A 12789-nucleotide genomic window follows, 5' to 3' on the forward strand; every position below is an offset into this window, starting at 1 on the left:
CTGTACTATCCAGTTTTGGGCCTTTGGTATCTAAAAAAAAAGCAGTTTGAGTGCGTCGCTCACTGTTCAGCCACAAATTTCTCTATTTAAAAAAGTGTGGCATACCCCAGTAAACAATAACTGTGGTTTTGCCATCACACAGTAAAAAATCTCTATTATTCAGCTTTTGGTAGTTTTTTCCGTAACGAAAAACAGTAGTGTCTTCTGACTGTTGTGACACAAAAATATATCTGTTGAAAATAGTCTTGTGTAGGCCCGACATCCCAGTGTGGTTACGCAGTTCCATGGGTCAAATCGCTGTACTATATAGTTTTGGGCTTTTGGTATCTAGAAAAAAAGCAGCTTGAGTGTGTCGCTCACTGTTCAGCCACAAATATCTCTATTTAAAAAAGTGTGGAATACCCCAGTAAACAATAACTGTGGTTTTGCCATCCCCCGGTAAAAAATCTCTATTATTCAGCTTTTGGTAGTTTTTTCCGTAAAGAAAAACAGTAGTGTCTCATGACTGTTGTGACACAAAAATATATCTGTTGAAAATAGTCTTGTGTAGGCCCGACATCCCAGTGTGGTTTCACAGTTCCACGGGTGAAATCGCTGTATTATCCAGTTTTGGGCCTTTGGTATCTAAAAAAAATGCAGTTTGAGTTTGTCGCTCACTGTTCAGCCACAAATATCTCTATTTAAAAAAGTGTGGTATACCCCAGTAAACAATATCTGTGGTTTTGCCATGCCACGGTAAAAAATCTCTATTATTCAGCTTTTGGTAGCTTTTTCCGTAAAGAAAAACAGTAGTGTCTTCTGACTGTTGTGACACAAAAATATATCTGTTGAAAATAGTCTTGTGTAGGCCAGACATCCCAGTGCGGTTTCGCAGTTTCATGGGTCAAATCGCTGTACTATCCAGTTTTGGGCCTGTGGTATCTAAAAAAAAAGCAGTTTGAGTGTGTCGCTCACTGTTCAGCCGCAAATATCTCTATTTAAAAAAGCGTGGTATACCCCAGTAAACAATAACTATGGTTTTGACATCCCGCGGTAAAAAATCTCTTTTATTCAGGTTTTGGTATATTTCCCGTAAAGAAAAACAGTAGTGTTTCCTGACTGCTGTGACACAAAAATATATCTGTTGAAAATAGTCTTGTGTAGGCCCGACATCCCAGTGTGGTTTCGCAGTTCCATGGGTCAAGTCGCTGTACTATCCAGTTTTGGGCCTTTCGCATCTAAAAAAAAAGCAGTATGAGTGTGTCGCTCACTGTTCAGCCGCAAATATCTCTATTTAAAAAAGTGTGGTATACCCCAGTAAACAATAACTGTGGTTTTGCCATCCCACGGTAAAAAATCTCTATTATTCAGCTTTTGGTAGTTTTTTCCGTAAAGAAAAAGAGTAGTGTCTCCTGACTGTTGTGACACAAAAATATATCTGTTGAAAATAGTCTTGTGTAGGCCCGACATCCCAGTGTGGTTTCGCAGTTCCATGGGTCAAATCGCTGTTCTATCCAGTTTTGGGCCTTTGGTATCTAAAAAAAAAGCAGTTTGAGTGTGTCGCTCACTGTTCAGCCGCAAATATCTCTATTTAAAAAGTGTGGTATACCCCAGTAAACAATAACTGTGGTTTTGCCATCGCACGGTAAAAAATCTCTATTATTCAGCTTTTGGTAGTTTTTTCCGTAACGAAAAACAGTAGTGTCTCCTGACTGTTGTGACACAAAAATATATCTGTTGAAAATAGTCTTGTGTAGGCCCGACATCCCAGTGTGGTTTCGCAGTTCCATTGGTCAAATCGCTATACTATCCAGTTTTGGGCCTTTGGTATCTAAAAAAAAAGCAGTTTGAGTGGGTCGCTCACTGTTCAGCCGCAAATATCTCTGTTTAAAAAAGTGTGGTATATCCCAGTTAACAATAACTGTGGTTTTGCCATCCCATGGTAAAAAATCTCTTTTATTCAGGTTTTGGTATATTTTCCGTAAAGAAAAACAGTAGTGTCTCCTGACGTTTGTGACACAAAAATATATCTGTTGAAAATAGTCTTGTGTAGGCCCGACATCCCAGTGTGGTTTCGCAGTTCCACGGGTCAAATTGCTGTACTATCCAGTTTTGGGCCTTTGGTATCTAAAAAAAAAGCAGTTTGAGTGTGTCGCTCACTGTTCAGCCGCAAATATCTCTATTTAAAAAATTGTGGTATACCCCAGTAAACAATACCTGTGGTTTTGCGATCCCACAGTAAAAAATCTCTATTATTCAGGTTTTGGTATATTTTCCATAAAGAAAAACAGTAGTGTCTTCTGACTGTTGTGACACAAAAATATATCTGTTGAAAATAGTCTTGTGTAGGCCCGACATCCCAGTGTGGTTTCGCAGTTCCATGGGTCAATTCGCTGTACTAACCAGTTTTGGGCCTTTGGTATCTAAAAAAAAAGCAGCTTGAGTGTGTCGCTCACTGTTCAGCCAAAATTTCTCTATTTAAAAAAGTGTGGCATACCCCAGTAAACAATAACTGTGGTTTTGCCATCACACAGTAAAAAATCTCTATTATTCAGCTTTTGGTAGTTTTTTCCGTAAAGAAAAACAGTAGTGTCTTCTGACTGTTGTGACACAAAAATATATCTGTTGAAAATAGTCTTGTGTAGGCCCGACATCCCAGTGTGGTTTCGCAGTTCCACGGGTGAAATCGCTGTATTATCAAGTTTTGGGCCTTTGGTATCTAAAAAAAATGCAGTTTGAGTGTGTCGCTCACTGTTCAGCCACAAATATCTCTATTTAAAAAAGTGTGGTATACCCCAGTAAACAACATCTGTGGTTTTGCCATGCCACGGTAAAAAATCTCTATTATTCAGCTTTTGGTAGCTTTTTCCGTAAAGAAAAACAGTAGTGTCTCCTGACTGTTGTGACACAAAAATATATCTGTTGAAAATAGTCTTGTGTAGGCCCGACATCCCAGTGCGGTTTCGCAGTTCCATGGGTCAAATCGCTGTACTATCCAGTTTTGGGCCTGTGGTATCTAAAAAAAAAGCAGTTTGAGTGTGTCGCTCACTGTTCAGCCGCAAATATCTCTATTTAAAAAAGAGTGGTATACCCCAGTAAATAATAACTATGGTTTTGCCATCCCACGGTAAAAAATCTCTTTTATTCAGGTTTTGGTATATTTCCCATAAAGAAAAACAGTAGTGTCTCCTGACTGCTGTGACACAAAAATATATCTGTTGAAAATAGTGTTGTGTAGGCCCGACATCCCAGTGTGGTTTCGCATGTTCCACGGGTCAAATTGCTGTACTATCCAGTTTTGGGCCTTTGGTATCTAAAAAAAAAGCAGCTTGAGTGTGTCGCTCACTGTTCAGCCACAAATATCTCTACTTAAAAAAGTCTGGTATACCCCAGTAAACAATAACTGTGGTTTTGCCATCCCACGTTAAAAAATCTCTATTATTCAGCTTTTGGTAGTTTTTTCCGTAAAGAAAAACAGTAGTGTCTCACGACTGTTGTGACACAAAAATATATCTGTTGAAAATAGTCTTGTGTAGGCCCGACATCCCAGAGCGGTTTCGCAGTTCCATGGGTCAAATCGCTGTACTATCCAGTTTTGGGCCTGTGGTATCTAAAAAAAAAGCAGTTTGAGTGTGTCGCTCACTGTTCAGCCGCAAATATCTCTATTTAAAAAAGTGTGGTATACCCCAGTAAACAATAACTGTGGTTTTGCAATCCCACTTTAAAAAATCTCTATTATTCAGGTTTTGGTATATTTTCCGTAAAGAAAAACAGTTGTGTCTCCTGACTGTTGTGACACAAAAATATATCTGTTGAAAATAGTCTTGTGTATACCCGACATCCCAGTGTGGTTTCGCAGTTCCATGGGTCAAATCGCTGTACTATCCAGTTTTGGGCCTTTGGTATCTAAAAGAAAAGCAGTTTGAGTGTGTCGCTCACTGTTCAGCCGCAAATATCTCTATTTAAAAAAGTGTGGTATACCCCAGTCAACAATAACTGTGGTTTTGCCATCCCACGGTAAAAAATTTCTATTATTCAGCTTTTGGTAGTTTTTTCCGTAAAGAAAAACAGTAGTGTCTCCTGACTGTTGTGACGCAAAAATATATCTGTTGAAAATAGTCTTGTGTAGGCCCGACATCCCAGTGTGGTTTCGCAGTTCCACGGGTCAAGTCGCTGTACTATCCAGTTTTGGGCCTTTGGTATCTAAAAAAAAAGCAGTTTGAGTGTGTCGCTCACTGTTCAGCCGCAAATATCTCTTCTTAAAAAAGAGTGGTTTACCCCAGTAAACAATAACTGTGGTTTTGCCATCCCACAGTAAAAAATCTCTATTATTCAGGTTTTGGTATATTTTCCGTAAAGAAAAACAGTAGTGTCTCCTGACTTTTGTGACACAAAAATAAATCTGTTGAAAATAGTCTTGTGTAGGCCCGACATACCACTGTGGTTTCGCAGTTCCACGGGTCAAATTGCTGTACTATCCAGTTTTGGGCCTTTGGTATCTAAAAAAAAAGCAGTTTGAGTGCGTCGCTCACTGTTCAGCCACAAATTTCTCTATTTAAAAAAGTGTGGCATACCCCAGTAAACAATAACTGTGGTTTTGCCATCACACAGTAAAAAATCTCTATTATTCAGCTTTTGGTAGTTTTTTCCGTAACAAAAAACAGTAGTGTCTTCTGACTGTTGTGACACAAAAATATATCTGTTGAAAATAGTCTTGTGTAGGCCCGACATCCCAGTGTGGTTTCGCAGTTCCATGGGTCAAATCGCTGTACTATCCAGTTTTGGGCTTTTGGTATCTAAAAAAAAAGCAGCTTGAGTGTGTCGCTCACTGTTCAGCCACAAATATCTCTATTTAAAAAAGTGTGGTATACCCCAGTAAACAATAACTGTGGTTTTGCCATCCCACGGTAAAAAATCTCTATTATTCAGCTTTTGGTAGTTTTTTCTGTAAAGAAAAACAGTAGTGTCTCATGACTGTTGTGACACAAAAATATATCTGTTGAAAATAGTCTTGTGTAGGCCCGACATCCCAGTGTGGTTTCACAGTTCCACGGGTGAAATCGCTGTATTATCCAGTTTTGGGCCTTTGGTATCTAAAAAAAATGCAGTTTGAGTTTGTCGCTCACTGTTCAGCCACAAATATCTCTATTTAAAAAAGTGTGGTATACCCCAGTAAACAATATCTGTGGTTTTGCCATGCCACGGTAAAAAATCTCTATTATTCAGCTTTTGGTAGCTTTTTCCGTAAAGAAAAACAGTAGTGTCTCCTGACTGTTGTGACACAAAAATATATCTGTTGAAAATAGTCTTGTGTAGGCCCGACATCCCAGTGCGGTTTCGCAGTTCCATGGGTCAAATCGCTGTACTATCCAGTTTTGGGCCTGTGGTATCTAAAAAAAAAGCAGTTTGAGTGTGTCGCTCACTGTTCAGCCGCAAATATCTCTATTTAAAAAAGCGTGGTATACCCCAGTAAACAATAACTATGGTTTTGCCATCCCGCGGTAAAAAATCTCTTTTATTCAGGTTTTGGTATATTTCCCGTAAAGAAAAACAGTAGTGTCTCCTGACTGCTGTGACACAAAAATATATCTGTTGAAAATAGTCTTGTGTGGGCCCGACATCCCAGTGTGGTTTCGCAGTTCCACGGGTCAAATCGCTGTACTATCCAGTTTTGGGCCTTTGGTATCTAAAAAAAAAACAGTTTGAGTGTGTCGCTCACTGTTCAGCCACAAATATCTCTATTTAAAAAAGTGTGGTATACCATAGTAAACAATAACTGTGGTTTTGCCATCCCACGGTAAAAAATCTCTATTATTCAGCTTTTGGTAGCTTTTTCCGTAAAGAAAAACAGTAGTGTCTCATTACTGTTGTGACACAAAAATATATCTGTTGAAAATAGTGTTGTGTAGGCCCGACATCCCAGTGTGGTTTCGCAGTTCCATGGGCAAATCGCTGTATTATCCAGTTTTGGGCCTTTGGTATCTAAAAAAAATGCAGTTTGAGTGTGTCGCTCACTGTTCAGCCACAAATATCTCTATTTAAAAAAGTGTGGTATACCCCAGTAAACAATATCTGTGGTTTTGCCATCCCACGGTAAAAAATCTCTATTATTCAGCTTTTGGTAGCTTTTTCCGTAAAGAAAAACAGTAGTGTCTCCAGATTGTTGTGACACAAAAATATATATGTTGAAAATAGTCTTGTGTAGGCCCCACATCCCAGTGTGGTTTCACAGTTCCATGGGTCAAATCGCTATACTATCCAGTTTTGGGCCTTTGGTATCTAAAAAAAAAGCAGTTTGAGTGGGTCGCTCACTGTTCAGCCGCAAATATCTCTGTTTAAAAAAGTGTGGTATATCCCAGTTAACAATAACTGTGGTTTTGCCATCCCATGGTAAAAAATTTCTATTATTCAGGTTTTGGTATATTTTCCGTAAAGAAAAACAGTAGTGTCTCCTGACTGTTGTAAAACAAAAATATATCTGTTGAAAATAGTCTTGTGTATACCCGACATCCCAGTGTGGTTTCGCAGTTCCATGGGTCAAATCGCTGTACTATCCAGTTTTGGGCCTTTGGTATCTAAAAAGAAAGCAGTTTGAGTGTGTCGCTCACTGTTCAGCCGCAAATATCTCTATTTAAAAAAGTGTGGTATACCCCAGTAAACAATAACTGTGGTTTTGCCATCCCACGGTAAAAAATCTCTATTATTCAGCTTTTGGTAGTTTTTTCCGTAAAGAAAAACAGTAGTGTCTCCTGACTGTTGTGACGCAAAAATATATCTGTTGAAAATAGTCTTGTGTAGCCCCGACATCCCAGTGTGGTTTCACAGTTCCACGGGTCAAGTCGCTGTACTATCCAGTTTTGGGCCTTTGGTATCTAAAAAAAAAGCAGTTTGAGTGTGTCGCTCACTGTTCAGCCGCAAATATCTCTTTTTAAAAAAGTGTGGTATACCCCAGTAAACAATAACTGTGGTTTTGCCATCCCACGGTAAAAAATCTCTATTATTCAGCTTTTGGTAGTTTTTTCCGTAAAGAAAAACAGTAGTGTCTCCTGACTGTTGTGACACAAAAATATATCTGTTGAAAATAGTCTTGTGTAGGCCCGACATCCCAGTGTGGTTTTGCAGTTCCATACGTCAAATCGCTGTACTATCCAGTTTTGGGCCTTTGGTATCTAAAAAATACAGTTTGAGTGTGTCGCTCACTGTTCAGCCGCAAATATCTCTATTTAAAAAAGTGTGGTATACCCCAGTAAACAATAACTGTGGTTTTGCCATCCCACAGTAAAAAATCTCTATTATTCTGGTTTTGGTATATTTTCCGTAAAGAAAAACAGTAGTGTCTCCTGACTTTTGTGACACAAAAATATATCTGTTGAAAATAGTCTTGTGTAGGCCTGACATCCCCGTGTGGTTTCGCAGTTCCACGGGTCAAATTGCTGTACTATCCAGTTTTGGGCCTTTGGTATCTATAAAAAAAGCATTTTGAGTGCATCGCTCACTGTTCAGCCACAAATTTCTCTATTTAAAAAAGTGTGGTATACCCCAGTAAACAATAACTGTGGTTTTGCCATCCCACGGTAAAAAATCTCTATTATTCAGCTTTTGGTAGTTTTTTCCGTAAATAAAAACAGTAGTGTCTCATGACTGTTGTGACACAAAAATATATCTGTTGAAAATAGTCTTGTGTAGGCCCGACATCCCAGTGTGGTTTCGCAGTTCCATGGGTCAAATCGCTGTACTATCCAGTTTTGGGCCTTTGGTATCTAAAAAAACTGTTTGAGTGTGTCGCTCACTGTTCAGCCGCAAATATCTCTATTTAAAAAAGTGTGGTATACCCGAGTAAACAATAACTGTGGTTTTGCCATCCCACAGTAAAAAATCTCTATTATTCAGGTTTTGGTATATTTTCCGTAAAGAAAAACAGTAGTGTCTCCTGACTTTTGTGACACAAAAATAAATCTGTTGAAAATAGTCTTGTGTAGGCCCGACATACCACTGTGGTTTCGCAGTTCCACGGGTCAAATTGCTGTACTATCCAGTTTTGGGCCTTTGGTATCTAAAAAAAAAGCAGTTTGAGTGCGTCGCTCACTGTTCAGCCACAAATTTCTCTATTTAAAAAAGTGTGGCATACCCCAGTAAACAATAACTGTGGTTTTGCCATCACACAGTAAAAAATCTCTATTATTCAGCTTTTGGTAGTTTTTTCCGTAACGAAAAACAGTAGTGTCTTCTGACTGTTGTGACACAAAAATATATCTGTTGAAAATAGTCTTGTGTAGGCCCGACATCCCAGTGTGGTTTCACAGTTCCACGGGTGAAATCGCTGTATTATCCAGTTTTGGGCCTTTGGTATCTAAAAAAAATGCAGTTTGAGTTTGTCGCTCACTGTTCAGCCACAAATATCTCTATTTAAAAAAGTGTGGTATACCCCAGTAAACAATATCTGTGGTTTTGCCATGCCACGGTAAAAAATCTCTATTATTCAGCTTTTGGTAGCTTTTTCCGTAAAGAAAAACAGTAGTGTCTCCTGACTGTTGTGACACAAAAATATATCTGTTGAAAATAGTCTTGTGTAGGCCCGACATCCCAGTGCGGTTTCGCAGTTACATGGGTCAAATCGCTGTACTATCCAGTTTTGGGCCTGTGGTATCTAAAAAAAAAGCAGTTTGAGTGTGTCGCTCACTGTTCAGCCGCAAATATCTCTATTTAAAAAAGCGTGGTATACCCCAGTAAACAATAACTATGGTTTTGCCATCCCGCGGTAAAAAATCTCTTTTATTCAGGTTTTGGTATATTTCCCGTAAAGAAAAACAGTAGTGTCTCCTGACTGCTGTGACACAAAAATATATCTGTTGAAAATAGTCTTGTGTGGGCCCGACATCCCAGTGTGGTTTCGCAGTTCCACGGGTCAAATCGCTGTACTATCCAGTTTTGGGCCTTTGGTATCTAAAAAAAAAACAGTTTGAGTGTGTCGCTCACTGTTCAGCCACAAATATCTCTATTTAAAAAAGTGTGGTATACCGTAGTAAACAATAACTGTGGTTTTGCCATCCCACAGTAAAAAATCTCTATTATTCAGCTTTTGGTAGTTTTTTCCGTAAAGAAAAACAGTAGTGTCTTCTGACTGTTGTGACACAAAAATATATCTGTTGAAAATAGTCTTGTGTAGGCCCGACATCCCAGTGTGGTTTCGCAGTTCCACGGGTGAAATCGCTGTATTATCAAGTTTTGGGCCTTTGGTATCTAAAAAAAATGCAGTTTGAGTGTGTCGCTCACTGTTCAGCCGCAAATATCTCTATTTAAAAAAGTGTGGTATAACCGAGTAAACAATAACTGTGGTTTTGCCATCCCACAGTAAAAAATCTCTATTATACAGGTTTTGGTATATTTTCTGTAAAGAAAAACAGTAGTGTCTCCTGACTTTTGTGACACAAAAATATATCTGTTGAAAATAGTCTTGTGTAGGCCCGACATCCCAGTGTGGTTTCGCATGTTCCACGGGTCAAATTGCTGTACTATCCAGTTTTGGGCCTTTGATATCTAAAAAAAAAGCAGCTTGAGTGTGTCGCTCACTGTTCAGCCACAAATATCTCTACTTAAAAAAGTCTGGTATACCCCAGTAAACAATAACTGTGGTTTTGCCATCCCACGTTAAAAAATCTCTATTATTCAGCTTTTGGTAGTTTTTTCCATAAAGAAAAACAGTAGTGTCTCATGACTGTTGTGACACAAAAATATATCTGTTGAAAATAGTCTTGTGTAGGCCCGACATCCCAGTGTGGTTTCGCAGTTCCATGGGTCAAATCGGTGTATTATCCAGTTTTGGGCCTTTGGTATCTAAAAAAAATGCAGTTTGAGTGTGTCGCTCACTGTTCAGCCGCAAATATCTCTATTTAAAAAAGTGTGCTATACCCCAGTAAACAATAACTGTGGTTTTGCAATCCCACGGTAAAAAATCTCTATTATTCAGGTTTTGGTATATTTTCCGTAAAGAAAAACAGTTGTGTCTCCTGACTGTTGTGACAAAAAAATATATCTGTTGAAAATAGTCTTGTGTATACCCGACATCCCAGTGTGGTTTCGCAGTTCCATGGGTCAAATCGCTGTACTATCCAGTTTTGGGCCTTTGGTATCTAAAAGAAAAGCAGTTTGAGTGTGTCGCTCACTGTTCAGCCGCAAATATCTCTATTTAAAAAAGTGTGGTATACCCCAGTCAACAATAACTGTGGTTTTGCCATCCCACGGTAAAAAATCTCTATTATTCAGCTTTTGGTAGTTTTTTCCGTAAAGAAAAACAGTAGTGTCTCCTGATTGTTGTGACGCAAAAATATATCTGTTGAAAATAGTCTTGTGTAGGCCCGACATCCCAGTGTGGTGTCGCAGTTCCACGGGTCAAGTCGCTGTACTATCCAGTTTTGGGCCTTTGGTATCTAAAAAAAAAGCAGTTTGAGTGTGTCGCTCACTGTTCAGCCGCAAATATCTCTTCTTAAAAAAGAGTGGTATACCCGAGTAAACAATAACTGTGGTTTTGCCATCCCACAGTAAAAAATCTCTATTATTCAGGTTTTGGTATATTTTCCGTAAAGAAAAACAGTAGTGTCTCCTGACTTTTGTGACACAAAAATAAATCTGTTGAAAATAGTCTTGTGTAGGCCCGACATCCCACTGTGGTTTCGCAGTTCCACGGGTCAAATTGCTGTACTATCCAGTTTTGGGCCTTTGGTATCTAAAAAAAAAGCAGTTTGAGTGCGTCGCTCACTGTTCAGCCACAAATTTCTCTATTTAAAAAAGTGTGGCATACCCCAGTAAACAATAACTGTGGTTTTGCCATCACACAGTAAAAAATCTCTATTATTCAGCTTTTGGTAGTTTTTTCCGTAACGAAAAACAGTAGTGTCTTCTGACTGTTGTGACACAAAAATATATCTGTTGAAAATAGTCTTGTGTAGGCCCGACATCCCAGTGTGGTTACGCAGTTCCATGGGTCAAATCGCTGTACTATATAGTTTTGGGCTTTTGGTATCTAGAAAAAAAGCAGCTTGAGTGTGTCGCTCACTGTTCAGCCACAAATATCTCTATTTAAAAAAGTGTGGAATACCCCAGTAAACAATAACTGTGGTTTTGCCATCCCCCGGTAAAAAATCTCTATTATTCAGCTTTTGGTAGTTTTTTCCGTAAAGAAAAACAGTAGTGTCTCATGACTGTTGTGACACAAAAATATATCTGTTGAAAATAGTCTTGTGTAGGCCCGACATCCCAGTGTGGTTTCACAGTTCCACGGGTGAAATCGCTGTATTATCCAGTTTTGGGCCTTTGGTATCTAAAAAAAATGCAGTTTGAGTTTGTCGCTCACTGTTCAGCCACAAATATCTCTATTTAAAAAAGTGTGGTATACCCCAGTAAACAATATCTGTGGTTTTGCCATGCCACGGTAAAAAATCTCTATTATTCAGCTTTTGGTAGCTTTTTCCGTAAAGAAAAACAGTAGTGTCTTCTGACTGTTGTGACACAAAAATATATCTGTTGAAAATAGTCTTGTGTAGGCCAGACATCCCAGTGCGGTTTCGCAGTTTCATGGGTCAAATCGCTGTACTATCCAGTTTTGGGCCTGTGGTATCTAAAAAAAAAGCAGTTTGAGTGTGTCGCTCACTGTTCAGCCGCAAATATCTCTATTTAAAAAAGCGTGGTATACCCCAGTAAACAATAACTATGGTTTTGACATCCCGCGGTAAAAAATCTCTTTTATTCAGGTTTTGGTATATTTCCCGTAAAGAAAAACAGTAGTGTTTCCTGACTGCTGTGACACAAAAATATATCTGTTGAAAATAGTCTTGTGTAGGCCCGACATCCCAGTGTGGTTTCGCAGTTCCATGGGTCAAGTCGCTGTACTATCCAGTTTTGGGCCTTTGGCATCTAAAAAAAAAGCAGTATGAGTGTGTCGCTCACTGTTCAGCCGCAAATATCTCTATTTAAAAAAGTGTGGTATACCCCAGTAAACAATAACTGTGGTTTTGCCATCCCACGGTAAAAAATCTCTATTATTCAGCTTTTGGTAGTTTTTTCCGTAAAGAAAAAGAGTAGTGTCTCCTGACTGTTGTGACACAAAAATATATCTGTTGAAAATAGTCTTGTGTAGGCCCGACATCCCAGTGTGGTTTCGCAGTTCCATGGGTCAAATCGCTGTTCTATCCAGTTTTGGGCCTTTGGTATCTAAAAAAAAAGCAGTTTGAGTGTGTCGCTCACTGTTCAGCCGCAAATATCTCTATTTAAAAAGTGTGGTATACCCCAGTAAACAATAACTGTGGTTTTGCCATCGCACGGTAAAAAATCTCTATTATTCAGCTTTTGGTAGTTTTTTCCGTAACGAAAAACAGTAGTGTCTCCTGACTGTTGTGACACAAAAATATATCTGTTGAAAATAGTCTTGTGTAGGCCCGACATCCCAGTGTGGTTTCGCAGTTCCATTGGTCAAATCGCTATACTATCCAGTTTTGGGCCTTTGGTATCTAAAAAAAAAGCAGTTTGAGTGGGTCGCTCACTGTTCAGCCGCAAATATCTCTGTTTAAAAAAGTGTGGTATATCCCAGTTAACAATAACTGTGGTTTTGCCATCCCATGGTAAAAAATCTCTTTTATTCAGGTTTTGGTATATTTTCCGTAAAGAAAAACAGTAGTGTCTCCTGACGTTTGTGACACAAAAATATATCTGTTGAAAATAGTCTTGTGTAGGCCCGACATCCCAGTGTGGTTTCGCAGTTCCACGGGTCAAATTGCTGTACTATCCAGTTTTGGGCCTTTGGTATCTAAAAAAAAA

Source organism: Phyllobates terribilis, unplaced genomic scaffold (assembly GCF_046119375.1).
Source record: "Phyllobates terribilis strain yellow unplaced genomic scaffold, ASM4611937v1 Scaffold_4__5_contigs__length_816908805, whole genome shotgun sequence".
NCBI lineage: Eukaryota > Metazoa > Chordata > Amphibia > Anura > Dendrobatidae > Phyllobates > Phyllobates terribilis.